Raw genomic sequence first — 14,693 nt, 5'->3', positions numbered from 1 at the left:
CTTATGAACTTTCAAAATGGGTGGTTTTTGACTGATGAGAGAAGAACGGGACTTTCTTCATTGAGCCTTAGCTTGTTAGGACTAGAACAAGGCCAAGTGGGTCCCTAGCTTTGGCTGTGGGCTGTCCCGTCTTGTCTGGCTCTTCGTGACCCAATTTGGGGTTCTCTTGGCAAAAGTCCCGGAGCGCTTTGCCTTCTCCCCGTCATGATGCAATTGGGGAGCCTAGGCCGGCAGAAATCCGGTGACATGTCCAGGGTCACACAGTCAGGACATGTCTGAGGCCAGATTTAAACTGCGGACTCCGGCTCCAGACAGAGTTTTATCCTCCCAAGAACGGCTCAACTCTCTGTCCCCCAGCTTCCTTTTCTGTAAATTGGGGGATTGAAGTCCCTTCTATTCCTACACCTGTGGCCTTAAAGTCGGAGGTCTCCGGTTGGAAGGAACCTGAGTCTGTCTCCTCCCAAACCTTTTTTTTTTTTTTTCTGACTCAGGAGAGAGTCCGAGATCACAGAGAGTAAGCATCAGGGCCTGCCTTCAAACTCAGTCAGGACTCGTGACTTCCAAAGTCAGTACTTTTTTTTTTTTTTTTTTTTTTAACTATCCTGTGTTTGTCACCCGAAGGAAATTCGGAAAGCCCGAGTTCAAATTCCGTGGAAGGCCTGACCAGCTATAGGGTCCTGGGCAAGTCACTTAATATCTCTTTGCCCCACTTGCCTCATCTATAAAATGGTAATAATAATATCACCAACCTTCCAAAATTGTCATCAGATGAGATGATACAGTGCCTGGCACATACTAAGCACATATAACTGTTGGATTATTATTGTCATTCTAAGGCATTTAGAATCGATGTTCAACACTAATTTTATAAAAATATGTTTCCTCTTTTCCTCTACACACACTGGCAGATTGTGTTCTCAAATGAGTTACTTCTATTCCCCTTATAGTCCTACTGGTCATTCTAGCTGTGGTGGATTATTATTTATCATCTGTTAATGGTGGATTAAATTTGGATATAAGAAGCTAGAAAACTGACCCAAAAAGTGTACTGTGGAGATCGAGTGGACCTCAGAAACCTCCAGGGAAGCCAGATGGTTGTAAAGAATACTTAGATGCCACTTTCTAGCCACATCAAGCTAGATTCAAACAATAGTAGTAATAAGTGATAAATAATCCACCAGCTTGTAAACTATCACCATTCTTGTTAAGCCATGTCTGACTTTTTGTGTCCTTACTTTCACAAAAAGTCAGGGGTTTTCTTGTGTGCTTTGTCATTTCCTTCTCCAGGTCCCCATTTAGCAGTGGAGAAAACTGGAGTAAGAAGAAGTTAAGTCTCTTTGCCCAAGGTTACACAGCTAGTAAATGTCTGAGGCTTAGTTTGAGCTCAAGTCCTCTTGACTTCATGTCCAGCCACTTAGCTGCTACTATCAGTCTACTTCCTCTTAATAATCAACCAGTTGACTCAATTCTTTGGCAAAAAAAAGTTTATTCAAATTATAGTAAGCATAGTAGTTATGAAGTATTTCCCTCACTCCCCAAACTGGGAACACATTCTCCTTCAAATAAGCAAGAATCTGGTGGGAGCAAGAGTAAATGTGAGGGACAAATGGAGGGAACATTCAAGGCTGAGGCAGATCACAACTGTAGAACGGATGAACTCCACTACTATTTCTTTTTTTCTGAAGGGATTCAAACTATTTCCCATTGTCCTGGAGTGGGTGAGAGATGAATAAGTACACTCCTCTGTTTAGTACCTCATTTGGATAAGTCAGTGTGCCGCTGTTTTGAGTCAAACAGGTTGCTTGGCTCCTCATTGGGTTGGACTACTGGTGGGCTTTAACCACTGGAGCAGCTGCTGCCAGAGAGGTCTGGGCAAGTTATATGATTTAACCTATTCTATCCCTGAGCTCAGTTTTTAATGAATGCAGTTGAGTACTCAGGGGTATTGAGGAAAGACTATTACCTCTGGGGTGAGAGTTGCAGAACTCTTTTCAGGACTGCTTTCCACCTTTGGTGTTCTCCCTTTGGTTAGAGAGACTCTCACCTGTGGCTCTAAGAAGCTGCCACATGTGCAGCAGCCCCACCCCAGTAAACCATTTTGGCAGACAGGCTAAACCAGTTTGAGGGTAACCAAGGGGCATCAAACCCATTGGTTAGTTGGGGGAGAATGTCTTCTCAAACATGTGAAGACTTCCCTAGTGCAATAGGCAGATGTGAACAATTTGTTCCCATGGATTGTGAAGGCAGTGGAAGCAGGTCCTGTGGAGCTTGGTTAGTCGGAGAGGATGCCAAAGAATTAATTCCAAGTCATTGCCAAATGTCTGACTTTGGGCAACTCTAAGTCAGACTTAGATCTGACTTAAATCCAATTTAGCGTGAACTTAGGGTTAGTCAAAAGATGTAGCTCATACCATTTTACTATTTTTACCCACTTCAAAATCCTGTGGTGATGGGCAAGTGATAAAACAGCAAATGTGAATACAATATCTGTAGTCACAACTCTACACAGGTGGCTTATGCCACAGGATCATGAAGTAGCCTGTTGTGTGTCTGAACAGACTTTTTTTAAAGGACCTCACTGCTCACTTCCTGGTGTAAGGATGGGAGTAGAAAAGGAGCCCTAAAATTGTCTACTTCACCTAACCTAATTTTGGCTTACTTAATGTAATATTAATATTTTGACCTGCAAAATATAAAAAAATGTATAAAAACTTTTGTAAAAATGATTCCTCTCACCACTGGTACATGGACTGTATACACATTTATGGACAACACAAAATTCAGTAGACCTGAAAAATGAACAGCTCTAATTACAAGAGAACTTAGCAGGTATAATATTCAGATGGCAGCCTTGAGTGAAATAAGTCTGGCAAATGAAGGGTGAAGTCAGAGCTGAGTACATGTTTTTCTGGAGTAGCCAGAGTGAAAGGGAACACCATGAAGCTGGTGTAGGTTTTGCAATCAAAACTAATCTAGTCAATAAGCTTGTATGCTTCCCAAAAGGAGTAAATGACAATCTCATTACAATGTGATTGCTACTTGCAGGAAAGCACCATGTCACTGCCATCAGTGATTATGCTCATACCATGATGAACCTTGATGATGTCAAAGAAAAATCATATGAAAATCTGAAGGCTTTCATCATCAAAGACAAAACAAGACAGAACAGGCACTAGACTGTCATACATGATGGAGAGTTTTTGGGAGGAATGGAGCTGGAAATAGTAATAGCAACAGTCACTTACTATGGAAGACTTGTGCATTTCATGATCACATTGCCAACACAGTTAACCAATTATCTAAATGCAATAAAACTTTGTAGATGCACTCTTATAGCAAATATGGGCAGTTAATGGATGATACCATTTAAGGAGAAGAGACAGACAAGATGTGAGACTGATGAAAGTTATCTATGGAGCAAGTGCTAGACAAATTATATATTTATCCCCTCTAAGATAAACATTTTCATTCGTCAAAAGTGGCATCCTCATGGCAAGACAATTACCATGAGACTTACTGTTAATAGATTAGAACCCTTCTCCATGAACAAACAATTTGTTGCTAACTTGGAATGAAAATTGAGCTAACACATGATTGGCAACAAGGAAGCAGAAATGGAGTGAACAGCTTTCAGAGATTGGGTGTACAGCACTGTATTTACTCAGCTGGGCCAGAATTCTTGCAAACATCAAAGTTGGTCTGACAAAAATGATGGGGAAATTCAGAAACTGTTAAATAATAACATGAGAATTCCTTTGGATTTACCAGCAGGATAGTTTGTCCATCTTTAAGAAGTCAATATTTACCTTCAATAAAATTTAATTGAAAGTGAAGTTTTTAGAGAGATGGAAAATTTTTGCTCAGCAAGGAGGCAGATGAAATTCAGTTTTACTCTGATAGTAACAATCCAAAGTGCTTTTATGATGTCCTGACAGATTTATGGGCCAAAGATCTATGGTGCATCTCAACTACACATACTGATGAAGTCATATTAATTAGATAAGGACATGATCCCAGAGATATGGGCTGAACATTTCCATGGCATTCTCAACAGAGGGTCATCAGGGTGAAGTCAGTCCTTCCCTAGCTGAAGTTCCCACTGAAGAAGAGGTTTTGAATGCCATTAGGTTCATCCCATGTGGCAAAACATGTGGTACTGATATTACTCAGATGAGATTTACAAGGTAGGGGGTCCACTACTCAACAAAAGCTAGCTGAAATCTGGGTTGTATGGGAAGAGGAAATTACTCTCCAGTAATTCAAGGATGCCTCCATTGTCCACCTCCATAAAGGAAAAGAAAACAAGTTGTTTCATGACAATCAGGGTACTGGGTAGGGGGTGACCCTCTCTTACTCATTGCTGGCAAGATTCTTGCCAGAGTTTTCTTTAATCATTTGATCCTTCACCTGGCAGATGCTTATCTGCTTCAGAGCCAGTATGCTTTCAGAAAAGGCCAAGGAAGGTGATATGGTGTTTGCTTCCTGATAACTCCAGGAGAAATGCCAGGAATAGACCAGAGGTTTATACCTTGTTTGTCAATCTGATCAAGGCTTTTGATACTTTCAGTCATGAGAGTTGGTGGAAGATCATGGCTAAATTTGGTTGCCTAAGAAGTTCATTAGTATTATACTCCAATTCCATGATGGCATACTGGTATGAGTACTGGATAATGGAAAATGTTCTCAGGCTTTTCCAGGCACCAATGGAGTGAAGTAGATTTTGTGCTTTAACATGGTATTTTCAGCAATGTTGTTAGATATTTTCAATGAGGGTGAAAATGGCATTAAGGTCAGCTACTGCAGAAGTGGTAAATTATTTAACTTGAAAAGGCTACAAGCCAAGACTACAGGAGAAGGATAGTTAGTACAGTAATTTTTTTTGTTTGTTTGCAGATGATTGTGCACTCAGTGAAGCCCCTGAGGCTGAAATATAAGAGTATGAATCAATTCTCTGTCACTTGTGCTAATTTTGGCTTCACAATTAACAGTAAGAAAACAGAAGTACTTACCTAGTCAGCACCATCCATGTATGGAACCATTAGTTACAGCAAATGGAGAAATTTTGATTGCTATGAATAAGTTCACTTATCTTGGCAGTATACTTTTCAGGGATGTACACATAGAGGATGAGGTTGTTGATTTTATTGCTAGAGCTAGCTCAGAGTTTGGGAAATTATGAAGGAAAATGTGGGAGACAGGAGCTATTAGATTGCCTAACAAATCAAATATTTACAGAACCATTGGGTTGGCTTTATTATTATATGCATATGAAACATGGACAGTATGCCAGTACCATGCCAGGAAAATTACTCTTCCATTTGACTTAGGAAGATTCTGAAGTTCACCTGGTAAGAAAAAGAATTAGATATAGAGATCCTGCCAAACATTCAAATGGTACTGCAGAGGACACAACTCCAGCTGCCACATTGTTGGAATGCCAAACATATATTTGCTTAAAAGACAATTTTATGGAGAACTCAACAAGGCAAGAACTCACATGGATGTCAGGAGAAGGGATACAAAATCTCTCTGAAGGACTTTGGAATCAATTGTGATATTCAGGAGACACTGACACAGGACCACCCAGCATGATTTGTCCAACTCAAAGAAGGCACTGTGCTTTATTTGCAAAGCAGAAGTGCAGTGGCTCAAGAGATAAGAGATGAACATATTTAGGAACATCTCCATATGGACTATTTGTGCCTGACTTATTGTGCCTTCTAAGCTCACACAATTTTGATCAGCCACAATTAGACACACTGTACCTTGATCCAGACACAATGATGTCATTTTGATCCTCTTCAAGAATGAAACACAACTACCAAACAACCAATTGGGTGATAAAGTGCTTGTGTGCTTTCAGCTAAACTACGATTTAGACTAAGATTAACAGGAGGCTTTTTTTTTTGCCTCCCTCAAAGCTTTTCAGCTATAAAATTTTTGAGTCCAATGACTCCTTATTACTTCCAGGATCAAATATGAAGCAGTCAGTTCAAAACAAAGCATGACTAAGTGTTTCACTAGCTTTCTGTCCTTCAGGCAAGGAATGCTCTCCCCCATCCTCTCTACCTCTTGGCTTCCTTCCAATTGAAGCTAAAATCTCACCTTTTGGTGTCCAAACAGGGACATAAGAAACACAAGAAATAAAGCAGCAGCACTTGAGAACTGTTTGTGAGTAGGATCCTCCCAGAGTTCCTTTGGTAATCTGAGGGGAAGGAAAGGGAGAAGAGACTGGGTAAGACTTTTTTAGTTGGGGTAATTAAATGGGCCAACTCATCAAAGGGCGGAGCCAGGAGACTGATGAGAGACCTAAATGCCTGTTCTGACTACAATCCTCTTCTTTGTTTGAAAGTTTGCCTCCATGACATCTCACAAGATTCAACACCTGCTATAGTGCTGTGTGTACTCCCTAGCATGCAGACTCAGATAACAGCTAATGCACAAACTTACTGACCATGCTGGGGGGAAGGGGGGAGGATAATTGCATTTCCACAAAACAAAAAATGGGAATTGTTAAGGACCATGCCTGGGTGAAGGGGCAGGTCAATTCTCTGAGAGCCTCCACAGCTGTGAATCATAACACTTGAAAAAGTTGCAAAGCAGCCTTCGCAGATGTTCCTTGTGGATTGGGAATGAAATAAATTGGAAGCAGAGGGAAGAAGAGAAAGGTCAGAGAATGCAACTGCCTCTCAGTCTCCTTGTATCATTACCATCCTCCTCTCACGTGAAGAGATCCATTCTACAAGTCTGAGTTAGACCTCCAACAGCCACTGGTAGGTGGCTCCTGTATCATAACAATCTTTTACAGGAAGCTTTTCCCAATCCCTCTTAATTCTAGGGTCTTCTTTTTGTAATTATTTCTTACTTATATTGCGTGTAGCTTGTTATTACATATTTATTTGCATACTGTTTTCCCCAGTAGATTATGATTCTTATAGGGAAGCAATTTTTCTTCCGTTCTTCTTTCTCTAGTCCAAAACCTGGCACCTAGTAGATGCTTGATAAATGTTCATTGACTGATTAACTCTATGAGAAGGTAAGAAAGGTCCAGCCTTTCCATTGGAACAATCTTTCCTAGTTCAAAGTAATTTCTCCAAAAAGAGTATTTCCTCCTTAGTTTATGGTGATCAGTCCCAATTAAGTCACTTACACTTCCCAGACTCCTTTCAGGCAGATGAATGGGGACAAAAATAGGAATATGGCTTGTGTCATAGAAACAAATTTATAACTTTTGCTGACTTCTTTTTTTCACATGTTAAAATATATATTAAATCCAATATGTGTAAACATATTTATACAATTCTCTTGTTGCACAAGAAAAATCAGATCAAAAAGGAAAGAAAATGAGTAAAAAAACCAAAATGCAAGTGAACAACATAAAAAAGTGAGAATGTTGTGTTGTGATCCATATTTAGTTCCCATAGTCCTCTCTCTGGGTGTAGATAGCTCTCTTCATCATAAGATCATTAGAATTGGTCTGAATCATTTCATTGTTGGAAAGAGTCTGAAATTATCATGCTGACCATTTCTTAAAGAACAATAATATTCTATTATATTCATGTACCATAACTTATTCAGCCATTCTCCAATTGGTGGGCATCCACTCAGTTTCCGATTTTTACCCACTGCAAAGAGGGCTGCCATAAACATTTTTCCATATGTGGGTCCCTTTCCTTCCTTTAAGATCTCTTTGGCATATAAGACCAGTAGAAACACTGCTGGATCAAAGGGTATGCACAGTTTGATAACTTTTTGGGCATAGTTCCAAATTGCTCTCCAGAATGGTTGGATCAGTTCACAACTCCACCAATAATGCAACAGTGTCCCAGTTTTCCCACATCCCCTCCAACATTTGTCATTATTTGTTCCTGTCACCTTAGCCAATCTGACAGGTGTGTAGTGGTACCTCAGAGTTGTCTTAATTTGCATTTCTCTAATCAATAGTGATTTAGAGCATCTTTTCATATGATTAGAAATGGTTTTAAGTTTTTTTATCTGAAAATCGTCTGTTCATATTTTTTGATTGCTCTCTTCTTTATATACAATTGAGCAATTCAAGTCTTAGACCATCCTGAAGGTATAAAATGTTTATTTTGAATCTAAAGGCCGTCCCTTTATGTTTCAATGTTTCAGTCTTTTCACCCCCCCCCAACCTTTAACCTTTGCTAAAGTCTCACTAGGGCATCCTATTACAGAAATAAAAACTGACATTCAGAAGGGGGAAAATGATGAAGATTGGTCAGGATCAATTGGGATCACTCAGAAAAAGAATTTCCAGAAGCACTCAGTTTCTCAGTCGAGGCTGATTTTAATGTGAATGATTGTGTGGGTTTAGTCCTTAATGGACAAGCAGCAAGCTAGACAAAGGTTCCCATATTTATATAGTTTCTGGGTCAGGTCTCACAGGCTGAATTAGCAATTAACCACAAGGAATAGAAAAACAAGATGTGATTGCCAACACAACCAGGTGGGCTTGGGTGGTGCTATGTTTCAAAGAACATGAAAACATGGCTAGTCATATATGTTCTAAGTCTTAAAAAATGGCAGTTTTTATTGTTGTTGGGCAGATTTTCTACAGGACAGAATTCAAGGCAAGGGCTAAGCCGATGCCATCAAAGGGACTTGTCCCATTGAACACATTTATTTTGTGGTAGAGCCAGGACCAGGAGCAGAAAGACTGACTCCCATTCTATTTTAAGATCCCTGAAAATGTAAATATATTGGCCCCTTTGTAAAGTTGGGGAAAAGATGAGCAGAATTTAATGGAAAAATTTAAATTTCTCCTTCTCTGTCCCTGCCCCATCATAAAATATTAGATCTAGTAGAGATTTAGAGACCATCTAATCTAATCCCTTAATTTTAAAGAGGAAGAATTAGGTCTAGGGAAGAGAAATAGCTAAGGTTAGTGGCAGAAGGGGCACCAAGGAGTTCCAGGGTAGTACTCATGCCAGGTTACCATAATGCCTCCTACTCCATCAATCTCAATTCTGAGTATAGCGTTACAGAGTTCAGTTCTGCTTTTCCATCCATACTCAATTGTTACTTCTCAAAGAAATATAAAGGATAGACAACTAAGCTGACTCACAGTGTCCTCTGGATGTCCTGTTTCCTAAACTAGAAGCTATGTAGTTTCACTCACGCAAGGCTGCTTTGGGACTGTGGGAAAAAACAAGTTCTTTATCCATGGGAAGCCAACAAGTAAACAAAACAAATCTAAAACAGAACTTTGATTGAGAATTATGGATAGGAGGCCTCGTCTTTTTCTTTTAAGCTATGCAGTGTTCTTGACCCTTTTTCCTGTCAAGATTTTAGAAGTCACCCTTTTTTTCCAAAGTTAAGACCCAACAAGCAAATTGTGCCCTGAGTTTAGCAAAATAACAATCCTTTGTGTTCACCTTCTGGATGATCTCAGCCATAGCAAAATCGCAGAAATAGTTCAAGTCATGAAGCCCTGTTATGAATCAAACTTGGTACATTATTGCTATTACCCCTCATTGTCAGGGCTACAGTTCACTGCTTAGCCTTAGATATAAGTGTTAAGATCTTCCCACACTGCTTCAGGTCTTTCCTTTCCACTGCCCATTAGGGGTGCACATTAATGAGATGGATGTGCTTGTTTATTTTTATATAAAGAATTAAATCGTGTGGAATATTTGACACCTTTTAGTTTTACTAAATTTTTTTGCCACCCTCACATTGTTACATGGGTGACAAGACCCACAGTTTAAGAAGCTTTGATCTAACTGCCTTCCGCTGAATCACCCCTCCTCTCCATAGCAGAGGTTTGCAGTGGCATTCTTTTTAGTAGAAACAGCAGCAGTAGCAAGATGAGATTGACATTAAAAAAATAGAAGAAAAAAATAAACTTGAAGATTTGCTAAATATGTAAAACAAGCCCTATTGTACTAGAAGGACTAGAAAGTGATTTCTAAGTTTTAAATCCTAAATATTTATGATTTAGATTTACTGTTTATTAGTTGTGTGGGATTGGGAAGCAATTTTTTTTCTCTGTGAGCCTGAGTTTTTTCATCTATATAATGAGGATAACACTTGTTCAACCTCTTTTTGGGGGGGTTATAATGAAAAAAGTTCTTTATAATCCTCAAAGAATTATAGAAATGTGAATTATTATTTCTGCCAAATGTGATTTCCTAAAGGTTGAGACCAAGTCTTACTTAAAAACTTTGTGTCAGTCCCAAATCTTATCACAGTATTCTATATTATAGATATTGGGTGCTTAATGTTTGCTAATATGAACTAAGTAGATAACTATTTTTTGGATTTAAATATGCAATGAAGACCAAGGAGACTTGTAGAGTAGGGGAGTTTTATTGGAAGAACTGGAAAAGAGAGGAGGGATTAGCTATAAGATCTTCCTTCCTCCCCCCCAAAGAATTTCACTGTATGTCAGGGACTGTGCTAACTGATTTTTTTTTTTTTACAGTAGATATTATTTCATTGGATGCTCACAACAACTCTGAGAGGTGGGTGTAATTATAAGCCCCATTTTACAGTTGAGGTGAACAGAGACTTATTTGCCCAGGATCACGTACCTAATTAATTTCTAAGGTTAGATGGGCTATTGACATTTTTACAAAAGTCATACAGAAGGGAAAATTCAGAAGGAATCACAGACAAGAAGAGTTTTGAAATGAATGGATAAAATTATTATTATGTTGTTGTTCAGTTGTTTTCAGTTGTATCTGAACCTTTGTGACCCTATTTGGAGGATTTTTTTGGCAAAGACACTGGAGTTGATATTTCCTTTTTCAGCCCATTTAGATGCTGAAACTGAGGCAAGTAGGGTTAAGGAACTTAATCAGGGTCACAAGTCTTCAGACCCAGCATTCTATCCACTGCCCCACCTACCTGTTCCAGTGTGGAGTTGTAAAGTCTGCTTTTTCACCTTAAAAAAAAAAGAAAAAAAGATTGGAATGTCTAAAGATTACCAGCTGGGGGCAGCAGAGAGTAGTACTTTGAATCTTGGCTGGAAATTGAGAGGAATTATAGAGAATTTCTCAGCTCAAAGGACATAGAAGATCTTGCTTAGAACAACCCAAAAAATAGAAACATTAAAGTAGGAGGGAACCTTAGAAATTGAGTCTAATCGTCATGTAACACAAATTCTAATAAGGAAGAAAAAGAGTGATTTTCTGAAGAGATAAAATACAGAGACTATTTTGCCAATTAGCATAAATTTTAGGGTCATATATAGAAGTTGCAAGCAAGTGTAAGAGTTAAGAGATTTTTTTTTGTTTCATTTCATTGGATTTTATTATTTGGTGTTCAGGGTAATTTCTTTTTTTTTTCCAAGTAGTATTTTATTTTTCTAAATCCATGTAAAGATAATTTTCAATATATTTTTATAAAACCTTGTGTTCCAAATTTTTGTCTCCCCTCCCTTACCTCTTCCTTTCCAAGACAGCAAGAAATCTGATATAGGTTAAATATGTGCAATTCTTTTAAACATATTTTCATATTTGTTGTGTTGTGCAAGAAAAATCAGATCAAAAGGGAAAAATCCATGAGAAAGAAAAAACAAACAAGCAAGCAAACAACAACAATGAAAAAAAAATGATCCATATTCAGTCTCTATAGGTTTTCCTCTGGATGAAAATAGCATTTTCCATTCCAATGTCTATTGCAATTGCTTTGAATCATGACACTGTTGGGAAGAGCCAAGTCTATCACAGTTGATCTTCACATAATCTTGTCACTGTGCTGCCACTCCTGGTTCTGCTCACTTCGAAAAGCATCAGTTCATGTAAGTCTCTCCAGGCTTTTCTTAAGTCAGTCTGCTCATCATTTCTTACAGACAATAATACTCTATTACATTCATATAACATAGCTTATTCAGCCATTCCCTAAATGATAGACATCCACTTCATTTCCAGTTCCTTGCCACCACAAAAAGAGCTGCTATCAACATTTTTGCACATGTGAGTCCTTCCCCCTCTTTTATGATATCTTTGGGATATACACCCAGTAAAGACATTGCTGGATTCAGAGGGTATGCAAGGTTTACAGCCCTTTGGGCACAGTTCCAAATTGTTCTCAAAGTCATTTTTTTTAGAGATTTGGCCAATCAAAACCTTACTGACCTGACTCATGGAAAGGAAGGAAAGATTTTATTGGAATTTCTGAGAGAAGAACCCCAAATCTAATTTGTGGAAGAATCCTTGGGATCAGATCCGTTGGTAGTCTTTATGACACTACTTTCCTCTAATTAACCTTTTGTACCTTCTTTAAACTAACTTTGTAGTTTTATAAGTGTAGGATTTTGAAAACTTGGTATTTTAATCTGTAACAATCTGGTGATTTATTTGTTCTAATTTAGTTTGTTCAATCTTGATGACATTGAAGGAAATATGAGATTGATTCTGTCTCTCATTTCAAACTTTTCTGCCTAGAAGAAGCTATGAGATTGCAATGTGAAAAGGAATTAATTTTTCTGACTCTGATGTAAAATTCCCTGAAAAGACACTTTAAGAAGCCCCGATCAGGGCTTAGGGTTAATTTTTGAGCTATAAATCTATGCTTAAGCATAATAAAACCTAAATTTTAACCTCTGGCATTTCTGCATTGTGATAGATTTATTCAGCAATAGTTATCCATCATATGAACTCAGTGGAAAATATTCTTCTGGTAACATAAGAAACAGAGAATGAACAGAAAAGCACCATGGTTCTTTAAGAATAGAATCAGATTTTTCTTGTTCAGCATGATAAGCATGATAGAAGAATTACACAAGTATAACATATTGGATTATTTGCTGCCTAGGGGAGGAGGAGAGGAAAAAGGAGGGAGAAACATTTGGAACAAAAGATTTTGCAAGGGTGAATGTTGAAAACTATCTTTGCATGTATTTTTTTTTTTCTTCCCCCTGAGGCTGGGGCTAAGTGACTTGCCCAGGGTCATACAGCTAGGAAGTGTTAAGTGTCTGAGACCAGATTTGAACTCTGGTCCTCCTAAATTCAGGGCTGGTGCTCAATCCACTGCATCACCTAGCTGCCCCTGCATGTATTTTAAAAATAAAAAGCTATTATTTTAAAAAAGAATAGAATCAGAATTACTAAAATTTAGAATGAGTTGATGTTGGCTAGAAAAGGGAAGGACAGCACAAGGTTATTTTTTCTTTTCAACTTATACTAGGGAAAGAGGGCAGCTAGGTGGCTAACAAGTTGGGCCTGGGATGAGAAAGATTCTTCTTGAGTTCAAATCCAGCCTTGATACTTACCAGCTATGTGATCCTGGGCAAATCACTTAACTCTGCTCACATCAGTTTTCTCATCTGTAAAATGAGCTGGAGAATGGCAAACCATTCCAGTATCTTTGTCAAGGAAATTTTAAATGGGGGTCATGAAGAGTAGGACTACAAGAGCAACGACTGATCAAGAACATACTTTCCACTTGGCTTTTTTCAACAATGAGGTGATTCCAATTCCAATAGACTTGTGATGGAGAGAGCCATCTGCATCCAGAGAGAGGACTGTGGGGACTGAGTGTGGATCACAATATAGTATTTTCACCTCTTTTGTTGTTGTTTGTTTGATTTTTTTCTTTTTTCCTTTTTGATCTGATTTTTCTTGTATAGAATAATAAATATGGAAATATGTATAGAACTGCACATATTGGGTTACTTGCTGTCTAGAAGAGGATATGGAGAGAATAGGGAGAAAAATTTGGAACATAAAGTTTTGCAAGGGTGAATGTTGAAAACAATCTTTGCATGTATTTTGAAAATGAAAAAGCTATTATAAGAAATTAAAAAAAAAACCATGCCCTCTACAGTATCCTTTTCTGAGGCTCCATCAGTTATGTGAAGGTGACTTTAAGTTCCTGAAGTATTTAATGATGGAGCATTCTGCTAAATGTACTAAAAGCTTTGAAAATGACCCTGGCAACAGACCAAGTTGGTTGGCCCAAGAACCATCTTAGGTAATTGTGGGGAGCTACAGTACCTATTGGTTTTGGCTATGTCAAATCATGAAACAAAGGAAAAATTTAAAATGGATTGCAAATCTTTCTGCCCTCTTTTTACTACTGAAGTAATGGTAGCAGATTGGTAAGAGAAGGAACAGAGGATGCAAAGATTCATGCAATTTTTAAAGTTTTGATAAACTTTAATTTGGATATTGGTGTTTTAAATGTTAAATTCTTGTTCAATGCCCCAAACTGGACTTATTGATGGAGGAGCCAAATCATATCAGTCATGACATTTCTGCTAAAACCAAAACTAGAAGAAAGAAGGAAGTTACAGTTAAATGCTCACAAGTATTCCTTGGAGAGGCAAAGAAAGGAGCTGGTAAATTGGGTTTTATTACAGTTCCAAAGACAATAAGAAACATTATCTCAAGGGAAATTTGGACATTACATTTTACCATTATAATGTTTTTAAATTAAGTTCATTTTTATGAACAAAAATTGATTTTCTTTCCCTTCTAACTTCCCCTCATTGAAAAGAAAAGCAATACCCTTGTAATAAATATGCACGATCAGACAAACTTTATTGCAAAAAGATCACCATGAAAATAATTGTAGCTCATCTACTAATATTGGTTGCTGAGAATGAAGTGGTAGAGATATTCTTCAGATGATTTTGTAAAATCCTCCAAATTAAATCAATATCCACTCCTATAAATTGGGAAATTATCTTAATTAAGGGCACAAAATAAATTCATAAGCCTCCAAAA

At 38.0% G+C, this 14,693-nt stretch overlaps 1 long non-coding RNA gene across 1 annotated transcript in view; it reads right to left on the bottom strand.

Annotated features, from left to right (window-relative positions):
- Nucleotides 1-6,133: 6,133 nt before the first annotated feature.
- LOC141553375 (uncharacterized) overlaps nt 6,134-14,693 on the bottom strand; it is a 52,557-nt gene continuing 43,997 nt past the window's right edge. The window contains exons 3-4 of the long non-coding RNA XR_012485433.1: nt 10,870-10,906; nt 6,134-6,205 (exon numbers count right to left, since the gene is read on the bottom strand). This is a non-coding gene — a long non-coding RNA (uncharacterized LOC141553375). The remainder of the gene's footprint in view (nt 6,206-10,869; nt 10,907-14,693) is intronic.

This window comes from Sminthopsis crassicaudata, chromosome 2, assembly GCF_048593235.1.
Source record: "Sminthopsis crassicaudata isolate SCR6 chromosome 2, ASM4859323v1, whole genome shotgun sequence".
Lineage (NCBI taxonomy): Eukaryota > Metazoa > Chordata > Mammalia > Dasyuromorphia > Dasyuridae > Sminthopsis > Sminthopsis crassicaudata.
The sequence above is the reverse complement of the archived record's forward strand: the minus strand, read 5'-3'. Positions and strand labels throughout refer to the sequence as shown.